General features: G+C 45.1%; 1 protein-coding gene across 1 annotated transcript in view; it reads right to left on the reverse strand.

The window, feature by feature from the left end:
• LOC147641983 (uncharacterized) overlaps positions 1-12057 on the reverse strand; it is a 38681-nt gene extending 26624 nt beyond the window's left edge. Inside the window, exon 1 of the mRNA XM_086822196.1 lies at positions 11873-12057. The gene's annotated coding sequence lies outside the window, so the exon portion shown is untranslated. The remainder of the gene's footprint in view (positions 1-11872) is intronic.
• Between the last annotated feature and the right edge of the window lie 1288 nt (positions 12058-13345).

A 13345-nucleotide genomic window follows, 5' to 3' on the forward strand; every position in this document is an offset into this window, starting at 1 on the left:
TCATCTAGGACAGCATAGATCCATTTGGATCTCATTGTAACCGCATTCATCATCTAATATAGCTGCATTGCATTGCATTGACACTCATCTCTCTTGTGTCCATCTCAGTTAATCATTCCTTAAGTAAAGTGCAGCACTAATCCAAGGTTGCTTAACATTCGATCAGTCCCCCGCATGTCACATTGGTATCAGAGCATAGGGTAGGCAGCCTTAGCAGTCAGTGCATGTTCATTCTCTAAAGTCATTCAGTCATCATGTTTCACGTTTCCGCACAGCTAAATCCAGTTCTCAAGATTCTGAAGCCATCCCTAGGGTTCTTCCCTTAGGCATGCATCAGTAAGCCATCCATCTGCATTTTGCACAGCATATAGGCTTGCATCAGTATTTTAGTCATCCTAGCAGTCATACCTCAAGCATCATGCATTCTGCAAGGCCTACAGGTTTCACCCATGAGTTCTCTGGGGAAGAATGACATGCATCATCAAAGGAGTGAATGGAGTTTTTGACTTCAATTGGCAGCAGGGAGTTTTCTTCCACAGAAGAAGAGGGAAGTTTGCTCCAACATTCGCCTCAGGAGGTTCAGAGGTTCAAGAACGACGGAGATGGTGTGTGAAAGGACTCCACAAGCAAGTTAAGGGTGACTCAAGTATTCCAAGTAGATATGCAGGTCGTAGGTTAGCAGCATTGTGCCATGAAGTTCCCGCAGTTCAGTAGTCTTTGGCGCACAGGGATCTCACTCCAGCATTGACCTCAGTCCCGGCACAAGAAGTCAAAGGGGACAAGAGTCTCATTGGAGGAAGGTCAATAGGGAGTCAGAAGGTTGCCAGGTTACCACCTGGCAACAGTGACATGGCATCATTTTAGCATCATAAACATCATCATGATTTATCAGGCATTTTATGGGCATTTTTCAGGCATTTAAATGAAGGTTTTCAGCATGTACCACATGGTATGGGCTGGATTCAGCTGTCATGTGCATCATAGATGCCATGGACATCTTCAGGGCTAAATCCAGAAGAGGCAACCAGATAAAGAGTATGAACCAGGTAGAACCAGGATGATAGAGCACAAAGCACCTGTGGCAGTGTAGACTGGAGACAGGCGTGGAGAGCAAGCTGAAGACCAGATGGCTGTCGGCTGCAGGAAAAGGTGTTGCTGGCTGCACACAAGGCTGTCGGCTGCACACTAAAGAGGTTGGCTGAACCAGAGGACAAGGGCAGCAGCAGGCGCATCATGATCCAGGAGTATATCCAGTCAGGGCTGAGTTAAATAGCATTTTATGCATTTAATACAGGCCGACCAGCAGTCGGCCAGTTTCCCATGGATTTCAAGGGGCTATAAATAGGCCCACTTGCTCATTGTGTTAACCATTCATTCCATTAGGGAATGGGTCATTAGGAGTCCCATAGGGGGACAGATTTTTGGTGTGTTACTACCTTTTATGTAAGGCAACCCATGGCTGCAGATTTAGGTACCTTTTTGTACCATAGAATATACTGAATTTCCAGTACTTCTCTCTCTCTACTCTCTCTCTATATCTGCGTTTTGCATCAGATGGTTTCCAAGAGTGTTTAGGGCTGAAAGAAGACTCCCAGAGCTTCCGCGTGTTACATTGGTATCAGAGCATCAGGCTCAGCAAAGCTAAACACTGATTCAGTCCCAGATGATGGTGTACAGGTCCAAGGTACAGGTTAGTACACGGATACGAAGCCCAAGGCAAAGAGCACAGAAGCGGGAAGAACTCCCAGGAGGTTTGTTGGTGGTGTTCCACAGTGCCAGATGGGGGATGGCAGTTCCGTGAGCTAGATAGGTTCTCAGGCAACGGTCCCAAGGGAGGTTGATCCTCCAAGGGCGATGTAAGAGTGCCAGACTCATTTCTCAGGAATGAAGACCAAGACAGTGTTCAGAGTCAAGGCAAGAATGGATTGTGGACTAGAGGAAAAACCGATGCATAGATCTTCATCAGAGACAGAGTGGTTTAGAGAACAAGCTGGGGTTTCAGAGAAAAAAAGGTTGCCAGGGATGGATGATGACAGGGACAAGATTGGGATGATGACAGTCATCCAAGAGCGGGTTGGAATCCCGTCATCAAGTTTAGCAGAGGGGGATGCCATGTGCATCATAGATGCCATGGACATCTTCAGGGCTAAATCCAGAAGAGGCAACCAGATAAAGAGTATGAACCAGGTAGAACCAGGATGATAGAGCACAGAGCACCTGTGGCAGTGTAGACTGGAGACAGGCGTGGAGAGCAAGCTGAAGACCAGATGGCTGTCGGCTGCAGAAAAAGGTGTTGCTGGCTGCACACAAGGCTATCGGCTGCACATTGAAGAGGTTGGCTGAACCAGAGGACAAGAGCAGCAGCAGGCGCATCATGATCCAGGAGTATATCCAGTCGGAATAGCATTTTATGCATTTAATACTGGCCGACTCGGCCAGTTTCCCATGGATTTAAAGGCAGGCCCACTTGCTCATTGTGTTAACCATTCATTCCATTAGGGAATGGGTCATTAGGAGTCCCATAGGGGGACAAGTTTTTGGTGTGTTACTACCTTTTATGTAAGGCAGCCCATGGCTGCAGATTTAGGTACCTTTTTGTACCATAGAATATACTGAATTTCCAATACTTCTCTCTCTCTACTCTCTCTCTATATCTGCGTTTTGCATCAGATGGTTTCCAAGAGTGTTTAGGGCTGAAAGAAGACTCCCAGAGCTTCCGCGTGTTACATCAGAATTGTAGCATCACATTAGCCATCTAGACCAAAGCATTTGGGGCTTGTGGAGGCAGCCGACAGCATTTGCAGCCAAGATAGCATTTTATGCTATTTTTACATTTATTTTGTCCAAAGTTGCTGGCTGACAGCAGTATGCTGGCCGACCAGCCTTATTTGAGCCATATAAAGCAGGCGCCTCTATCCCTCACAGCATTCCAGCATTCAACAGTGTGTTCTTCAGCATTTCTACTTGTCATGTGCATCACAGATGCCATGGACATTTCTAGGGCTAGATCCAGAAGAGGCAAGCAGATAAAGACTAGGAACCAGATAGAGTCAGATTGTGGAGCACAAGATGCAGTAGTGGACAGGTTGGACTTGGAGAAGCACCAGGGAGCAGTCGGCTGAGGACACAAGCTGTCGGCTGAACCAGGAAGCAAGGCGCATGAAGGCAAGACAAGATACCCAAGTCGGCTGAGGGAAAAAGCATTTAATAAATTCAGAACTGGCTGACCAGCAGTCGGCCAGCTCCTACCTTGTCCAAGAAGCCTATAAAAGGCATCAAGTGCTCATAGCATGGATCATTCCACCCACTAGGGGTGTGGGTCACTTAGAGGTCCCATAGGGGACAGAATTTAGGGTTAGGAACCTTTTTATGAAGGCAGCCCATGGCTGCAAAGATCTGTACCTTTTTTGTACATAGTATATACTGAAATTCCAGCACTTCTCACTCTCTCTCTCTACTCTCTCTCTACCTGCGTTTTTGCATCATGGTGCGTTTTTGCATCAGGAGGTCTTCAAGAGTGTTTAGGGCTGAAAGAAGACTACCCAGAGCTTCCGCGTGTTACATTGGTATCAGAGCATCAGGCTCAGCCAAGCTAAACACTGATTCAGTCCCATATGATGGTGTACAGGTCCAAGGTACAGGAAAGTACACGGATTCAAAGCCCAAAGCAAGAACACAGATCGGGAAGAACTCCCAGGAGGTTTGTTGGTGGTGTTCCACAGTGCCAGATGGGGATGGCAGTTCCGTGAGCCAGATGGGTTCTAAGGGAACGGTCCCAAGGGAGGTTGATCCTCCAAGGGTGATGTGAGAGTGCCAGACTCAGTTCCAGGAACGAAGACCAAGACGGTGTTCAGAATCAGGGCAGGAATGGATTGTGGACTAGAGGAAGACCAGATGCATAGATCTTCATCAGAGACAGAGTGGTTTGGAGAACAGACCGGATTTTCAGAGAAAAAGGTTTGCCAGGGATGGATGATGACAGAGGGACTTCGGAACAGGATTGGGATGATGACAGTCATCCAAGAGCAGGGTGGATTCCCGTCATCAAGTTTAGCAGAGGGGGATGTCATGTGCATCACAGATGCCATGGACATTTCTAGGGCTAGATCCAGAAGAGGCAAGCAGATAAAGACTAGGAACCAGATAGAGTCAGATTGTGGAGCACAAGATGCAGTAGTGGACAGGTTGGACTTGGAGAAGCACCAGGGAGCAGTCGGCTGAGGACACAAGCTGTCGGCTGAACCAGGAAGCAAGGCGCATGAAGGCAAGACAAGATACCCAAGTCGGCTGAGGGAAAAAGCATTTAATAAATTCAGAACTGGCTGACCAGCAGTCGGCCAGCTCCTACCTTGTCCAAGAAGCCTATAAAAGGCATCAAGTGCTCATAGCATGGATCATTCCACCCACTAGGGGTGTGGGTCACTTAGAGGTCCCATAGGGGACAGAATTTAGGGTTAGGAACCTTTTTATGAAGGCAGCCCATGGCTGCAAAGATCTGTACCTTTTTTGTACATAGTATATACTGAAATTCCAGCACTTCTCACTCTCTCTCTCTACTCTCTCTCTACCTACGTTTTTGCATCATGGTGCGTTTTTGCATCAGGAGGTCTTCAAGAGTGTTTAGGGCTGAAAGAAGACTACCCAGAGCTTCCGCGTGTTACACTACTCCAGGAGGGCTGGGAACAGCAGCGCATCCACGCATCACAGCATTCCAGCATTCAAGCCCATTCTCAGCATATTCAGCCATCTTCCCAACTCCTACATAGAGGGATACCAGTGGTGGAACTCAGCATTGGAGTCAGGACAGCCATCCTTCAACATGTTTCTCTTTCTTCCAGGGGTAGACATCATCTAGGACAGCATAGATCCATTTGGATCTCATTGTAACCGCATTCATCATCTAATATAGCTGCATTGCATTGCATTGACACTCATCTCTCTTGTGTCCATCTCAGTTAATCATCCTTAAGTAAAGTGCAGCACTAATCCAAGGTTGCTTAACATTCGATCAGTCCCCCGCATGTCACAGCAGCCGAGGCCGGCAGCAGTCTCGAGGCCCGCTAGGATAGCTTCATGGCGGTATGGAATGTCACGAGGTATAGATTGGTCGGTACGTCCATCTAGTTAGCTCAGCTCATGGCTCGGTGGGGACAGCCAAGACTTGTGGGCTTGCCCACAACTGTCAAGGTTGGGAGGTGAGTCAAGCCTGCACCACCTTCACGTTTGTTTGGTATGTTTGCAGGTTCCGAGTCTTGTATCAGGAGCGTTATAGGGGGTGATCCTATGGGGATTTGACAGTGGTATCAAAGCAAGCCTTGAGAACGAGCAAGTTGGTAGGTAGAGAAAAAGAGGTCAAAGAAAAGGTATGAGTTCAAGAAGATTGTTGTTTTTCCGTGCATACTGCTGTTTTTTCAGATTCAGCATGTTATTTTTACATCGTTGGAACCCGTGCTAGGGATTCTGGTCTTGTAAAGGGTTGTCTTGTTTAGCTAGAAGAAGGGCTGTTTCTTTTAACAAGGGAAAGAGAAAAGAAGCCAGTCAGCTGTACCGTTTAGTAAGAAAGAGAGAGAGAGAGAGAGGAAGTTTTATGGCTGTGTGGCGATTGATTGCATGCGTGGCGCTTGAGTGGCTGTGCAGCCCTTATGAGGGAAGAAGCCAGCCGAAAGCACCTTGAACCAATCATATGCAGGTATGCGCAGGCAAGTATATGCACGTGTACGCAAGTATATGCACGTGTATGCATGTATATGCACGTTCAGTTGCACGCAGGCGGGTGGTACACGCAGGCAGGCGAGCTGGTATTTGCACGCAATTGGGTGGACATGAGCACGCAGGCAGGCAGGTGTACGCTCGCAGGCGGGCACGTACAGCAGCGCTGAAGTCAGCGCTAATTATTGCTGCAAAAAGAACTCCAAAAGCACAATCACCGGGTGGCAAAAGCTTTCGATATTTTTGGCTTTTGTTTTTTTTTTTTTAATACAAGGGTTGCTTTTTTGAACCTTCGCTAAAGGGTTTACAAAACCACCTATTTACCAACGTGTTTTTCTTTTTTACAACAAGAGAAGACATGTGTTCTTTTTACTTCTTGCCTTATGGGTGTTTATATATATATATATATATATATATACACACAACACCCAGCAATCATACCTATGAGGTACGCCTACCTGCGGGTTGGCAAGTATGGGATCGAAAGGTGGAGACGCTACCGATCCGGATTCAGAACTACGAAGATACTCTAGAATGCTATATTATGCATCTAGAGCATGTAGACTTGTTATTAGGGATTGAGTGGTTTAAGACTCTTCAGGTCCAGATAGATTGGTCTAGTCATACTTTTTCTTTTGAACATAGGAACACCCAGTACTATATCTTAGGTGATTGTATACATCCCTCACAGGGACCTCTTGTAAATAACGTTGATTTTGGAAATATAATGGATTCTTCTTTCTATACTGCTTTTCACTGTGTCCTGATTCCACTTTCTTCATTTCTCATACCTTCTATAGATGTTAATAAATTAAGTGTGTTTGAAAGCAAAGAATTAAAGAAGATACTTGATTCGTTTCAAGATGTATTTCCTAAGGAACTGCCATCGGGCTTACCACCTGAAAGGGTAGTAGATCATCATATTGACTTGGTCCCTAGTGCTCACCCTGTTAGTATTCCACCATACAGGATGAGCCAAGCTGAGGAAGATGAGTTGGCCAAACAACTCGAAGATTATTTAAGGATGGGTCAGATCCGTCCAAGTAAATCACCTTGGGGTGCACCTCTGTTACTCAGGAGAAAGAAGGACAACACTCGGAGAATATGATCGAGTTCAGAAGGTTCTCGCCTGACCTATACCGCTGACTGTGAAACAACTTCGTTCTTTTCTCGGTTTTGTTGTTTTTCTTCGGAAATCTGTGCGGGAATACTCTCAGTTCACACTACCGATGACCGACTTATTGAAAGGCCGTGGACGTAAGTCAAATCAATCTATCACTTGGAATAACGATCTGGATATAGCCTTCAGAGTTTTGAAAGATAAAGTCAAGAAAGCACCAATCTTAGCATTACCCGATCCTAGTCGGCCTTATGTTCTTGAAACTGATGCCAATGACTATGCAATCAGGGCTGCTCTCTTTCAAGATAGTAGACCTGTTTCTTTCGAGAGAAAAGCTGGACGACACTCAATTTCGTTAGCCAACCCTTGAGAAGGAGCTTTATGATGTCATTCACACTCTCAAGGTTTGGAGACATTATTTATATGGCTCCAAGTTTGTGGTATTGACTGATCATCAGTCAATCAAGTATGTGTGTGATGGAGATGATTTGACAGGAAGGAAAGCTCAATGGGCTGAATTAATGCAAGATTTTGATTTTGATTTTGATTTTGATATTCGTTATCGAAAAGGATCCATGAATACTGTCGCAGATGCACTTCTTTGTTGTTCACCGAGATTTCTACTGACTTATTTCAGTCATTGAGAGGGCTTTGCAGGACTGATAGTTATTTTGGTCCATTTTGGCAGAAGATCCAAGACGGGAGCTCATTGATTGACCAAGACTCAATGACTTAGCAGCCTACTATTCAGGCTGCAGGAGGCCAATGGATGATTCGGAATGGTTTACTATTCCGTAATGACAAAATTTGTGTACCACAGATGCCGGACATTAGGTCCAAGATTCTTAAGGAGTGTCACGACGCCCCTTCTGTTGGACACTTTGGGGTACACAGGACGTCAAGCAAATAAAGCTGAACGCTTTAGACAGGCTGGGCTGTTGCATCCTTTGCAAATCCCAGGTAATAAATGGAAAAGTATTTCCATGGATTTTATTACCAAATTGCCAAGAACACGTCAAGGCCATGATTCTATTTGGGTTGTGGTGGATCGCTTGACAAAAATGGCTAGATTTTTACCGACAGGGAAGACCGTTACAGCTACGCAATTAGCACGGCAGTTTATCGAGCAATTGTTGAGACTGTACAGGTTACCACAGGACATAGTCAGTGATAGAAACTCTAAGTTTACAAGTGACTTTTGGAGACTTGTTTTTGAGAAGTTGGAAACAACTTTGAATTTGAGTTCCTCGGATCATCCTCAATCTAATGGCCAGACTGAAAGAGTTAATCAGATTTTGGAGGATATGCTTCGAGCACATGTCTCCACAAGACAGAGTTCATGGGAGGATTATCTTTCTATGTTAGAATTTGCATATAATAGTACTAAGCATACGAGTACAGGTTTTAGTCCTTTCATGCGTATGTATGGTTTTCAACCTAGATCACCTGTTACAGTGGGATTTTCAGGACTTCAGCATGATGCAGCACGTAATTTTTTGCAAGATATGCAAGGAATGTTATAAGTTGTGAAAGAATCTATTAGAAGTGCTCAAGACACAGACAGATTTTATTCTAATAGACATCGTTCGCCCAGGGAGTTCTCTGAAGGAACGATGGTGTATTTGCGAGTTCCGAAAGATTCCGAGACTTTACGGACAGGTTGATCTCCGAAATTATCCCCTAGATATTGTGGACCATTTCGTATTACACGACGGATTGGTTCAGTCGCACATGAACTGGATTTGCCTTCTCATGTGAAAGTTCATCCTGTATTTCATGTCAGTAGACTTAAGGTAGTACTAGGTGAAACAAACCAGTTAGTTACTCCTCAAGAAATTATAGATGTCGAGGATATGACATTTGTTCCACACGAACCTGAAAAGATTCTTGGATTTCGTGAAAGACGATTGCATAATAAACTTATCACGGAATACAAGATCAAGTGGAAGGATCGTGTTGAGGACGCTACATGGGAGACATTGACTACCCTTCAAAGGGATTACCCTGGCTTTTTAGTGAGCTCAGGAGTGAGCTCTTAGAGGAAGGGGAGTATGTCATGTGCATAGTGTGTATCTACCGTGTGCTATACGCACACAATTCTAGCTTCGAGGTTTGGGGAAGCTTGGAGCTAGGCAGGCTGATTGGCGAGTTGAGTTAGGGATAGAATAACGAGCGGGCACCCAAGTATGAACGGGCGGGCGTCCAAGTGTGGACACCCGATGACCGGCCAAGAGCCTATAAAAGGGTGGCCAAGGTTAGTCATTAGTTCATAGAGTCTCGTGTGTCTTTGTGAGAGCTCTATGGTCAAAAGGTGGTCTCCTGTCTTCAAGAGTTTGAGGCCTCCAAGCAGGCATTCACATAACGCATTCATAGTAGCCGAACAACTACTTAAGAGTTGGCCCTTTGTTGATGTCGAAGGCTAGGCCTTGGGCTCCTTCAAAAAGTAGTGGTTCCATGTGGGGAATGACTCCAGCAAGGTGATGTGATGAGGTTGAAAAAGTGTATAGTTTGCGATCACTACTGGGTCTGGGACCTGGTTGTTGTGCGGCGGATAAAATCATGAAAATGTCGAACCATAGATTCTTCTGTGCATGGATGTTGCACAGATGGGGGTGCAAACCACGGGAAGTTGAAATGCAACTTTGGGGTTTTATGCTGCTCTTTGTGGAATGTCTTTCGTCGAATGGGGAGGTATTCAGGGTTGAGCCTGGATCTAGTGCAGACGTGCACTTGCTTTATGCAGCCGAGGCCGATGGCAGTCTCCAGGCCCGCGAGGGTAGCTTCATGGCGGTATGGGACGTCACGAGGTAGAGATTGGTCGGTACGTCCATCTAGTTAGCTCAGCTCGTGGCTCAGTGGTGGGGACAACCAAGACTTGTGGGCTTGCCCACGGCTGTCAAGGTTGGGAGGTGAGTCAGGCCTGCACCCCCTTCACGTTTGTTTGGTTTGTTTGCAGGATTTGAGTCTTGTATCGGGAGCGTTCTACAAGGTGATCCTATGGGGATTTGATAGCTATTCATGCTACTGACAATGCCCTTGATGCTGCTGACTCCTCATAAGACCATATACTAGCTTTGCTAATGCCCTAAATGATGTCCTAATCAAGCATTTACTATAGATATGCTGAGATTATTCCATGTCCACTAGTGTGCACATGACAACAGTCATAGTCGGTGCCACCATTCCACCGCGGTGTAGACTCAGTCCACAAAGATGAACTAGCGGCTACTACGCAAATTCCCCACCTCCCACGCCCATCTAGGCTCATCTTGGGGCCCGTTCAGGCCCCGCAATGTCAGGATAGGATGTCCAAAAGTAAAGTCTACCTACTCCATGTGTGGACCATTACAGTGTAGCATGTAGCCTATTTGGTAGTGTGCCAAATCTAATCCAAGACGTCTCTAAACCATCTGGCCTCCTAGGTCACTTTCCCGTGTGAATACGGGGATGTGTGCCCTGGCTGATCAACCATGGCTACTTCTCATAATGGAGGCCGTACAAACATGAGCTAGCCGGTGCCTGGGCAAATACAATATGAGAGTGGAGCATTGATATCCAACATCACAATACTTGACTCTTACCGGTGCCTGTTCATCTCTACATGGCATCCTAAGTCCTGATGCCATTACACCATTCAAGAGACTCACAACATTGTGCACGACTGGCACAACGGACGTGTGCAGGACATGCAAGACTAACTCTGGCACACCAGTAGTAGCACATTGGCTGACGCATCCCTGGACAAGGGCTCATTGAGATAAAGCTATATAAAAATAAACACTAAGCTTTTGAAAAAAAGCTTTGAAGCCTAAATAACTAAATAATGAATAGGCCACATGTCCGACCACAGAGCCTTGCACTTATCCTGTATAATCATGTCCACAGCATCCACGTATAGGATGCATGTGACATGTATGCATGTGTCATACTGGAAACATAACTAACGTAAGGGTTTGATTGAGAAACCAACGTTGTAAGCCCTTGTTTATGAAGGGGCAAAGAGCAGTGTGATTCTCTCTCGCCCTCTAACTTATCATGCTGTATTTTTTAATCTGTCAAGAATAGGCAATATGGGATCGTCCTAGACTGCTGCAATTCATGTCCAAGGGTTGCTTTCATGATGCAGTAGAGGGGCATAACTGAGGCCCTCTACCAGTCAGCCCCAGCGATTGGTAAGCCTGCTACCAGCCTCTGTTGGACTTCGCATCACAAACCTATCCACTCCTAATCTTTCAAGCCTTTGTCTTACTCACAAGATGCCAATGTTTGCCATTCCCTCCCTTACCATACATCTTGCCCATCTCAACCATGGTAATTTCCTTTGCTTTATAAAACTTCATGCAAACTTGAAACCTCCCATAGACCCCCTACCCTCAATTTTTGCCCCCATATTTTAAGAGCAATACTTGAGTATGTGAATTCCTAACATCCCTTAGTGGCATCCATGATAATTTCCTTTGCTTTATAAAACTTCATGCAAACCTGAAACCTCCCATAGACCCCCTACCCTCACTTTTTGCCCCCATATTTTAAGAGCAATCCTTGAGTATGTGAATTCCTAACATCCCTTAGTGGCATCCATGATGTTTTCCACACTTCTTATTCATGCAGATCTACATGCTAGACTCTGCAAGTCAGCACCATTCTAAATCTGTCATTCAAGGGAATCCCCGCCCCCACCATATGCAACCCATCGCTTTCACCTCCATGTCAGAAGGCCATTCCCTCTTTCTTCTTTTCAATTCAAGACTACATATTGAGTTTAAATGGGCAATCCCATCCCTGGCACAAGATCTCCTAGGTTTTTTTTATTTCTTTTAAAGGTTTGTATAATTAAGATCTAACCCCAGATACAGTTGATATTGATGTGAAGAAATACCGAAAAGAGCGAAACATTACATTGAAAAATCATGGATTCAGAGATGCATACAAATCAGATTTTTATCCAATCTTCAAAGTGATGTTGAAGAGCCATGGGCAATGCAACCACTTCCAGTTTTCAAAGGTGGAAAAATTGGCAAAAGTTGAAAATAGATGGCTTACCTGGCTCAGAAGCCCCTAGGAGGAGACCCTGCGGGCGAGCTTTTCCTGGAATTTGAGAACAGTAATCGACAAAGAAACGCATTCAATGGGTTGATCTGTGAGAGCCTTAGGTGCCAACACGGTCGATACTGCTCTTGCCTCTCATAATGGAAGTCTTGGGTTCGAATACCGTGTAAACATCTACAGTTCCGTTAACAACAACAACAACAACAAAAAATGCTTCACACCGTCCTCTTGTAACGATGGATGGACAAGCAACCTTGCCTTCAAACTTCAAAGGGCCTTATCATATGATTTTTGCTGTCTAGAATTCAAGCATCTTGAACAAGTTGGTGTGGACCCCTTTAGGAATCCTCAAAAAGCAACACAAGTGGGTCTACTAAGCATCAAACCTCCGCCATGGGACATGCAACTCGTGATCTCACATTCAAGTCATCTCGCCCTTTTGAAAGGAGTCACAACAACTTGCTAAATAGGGGCCTACAACGAGTTAAAAAAGAAAACCAATTAATTAACGAAAGACTAGCAAATATTGAACCTTTAACTATTCTAACGTTTCACCACATTACGTTAAGATTATAAGGTTTTTTAAACAGGATGTATCAGTGAAAGGAGTTGGTGTTGGTTGATAGCCGTCTCCTTTTTTCAGCGAGAGGAGTTGGTGGCGGTTAAAACAAATTGCAGAGATGGTACCTAGAGGCTAGCACGTGTGCGAGGCTTTGTGTGATCGTGCATGTGTGTTGGCGTAGTCTGTTTCTTCAACTGAATAGCAAAACCTAGAGGCCAGCACGTGTGCGAGGCTCTGTGCAAGCGTGCGTGTTTGTTGGCATGTATGTGCGGCGTCTATGTGTGTGAGAGAGAGTGCCGAGGGAGGAGGAGGGTCTTCTCACTTTTTCGAAATGAAATCGTTAATAATAAGGGGCTTGCCAAGAAAACTGACTTCGCATGACACTGCACCAAAATGGCGCACTTCATCGCTCGACTAGCAGTGTTTTGCATCGTGTGCGCTAGTGTGTGGTGCTACTCTAGCACTACCCTCATCATCAGAGATGATGAGAGCTCGTTGTTCCCCAATGGCACCGGTGTCACGCTCTAGCTTCCTTGATGGTTTCCTCTTTGGTGCCATCACCTCCTCTCTGAAGGTCATGATATTATTTTAATTATTTTCTGTCTTGATTATTTTAAGCACGCATCATTTATCATAACCTGCATTTTCCGTCTTGATTATTTTCTCGTTGGATCAGCTTAGCATGAAGGAGCAGAGCTTGTGGATGGCAAGAGTTTGAACATTTCGGACATGTACGCTCGGGCTGTCTCAGGTGCCAATTTTTTCTAACTGAATTGAATTCCATTTTGGAAAATTATATTTAAGAATTTTGAATTTTTAACTTATTCCTTTTTTAGTTATTATGTAGTGAAATGTCAAAAATGAAAAAAAGAGCAAGAGAATCAACAACTGGAAAATTCATAAAT

The sequence above is a fragment of the Cibotium barometz genome, chromosome 1 (assembly GCF_041138505.1).
Source record: "Cibotium barometz isolate CiBa-2024 chromosome 1, ASM4113850v1, whole genome shotgun sequence".
In the NCBI taxonomy this organism is placed as follows: domain Eukaryota; kingdom Viridiplantae; phylum Streptophyta; class Polypodiopsida; order Cyatheales; family Cibotiaceae; genus Cibotium; species Cibotium barometz.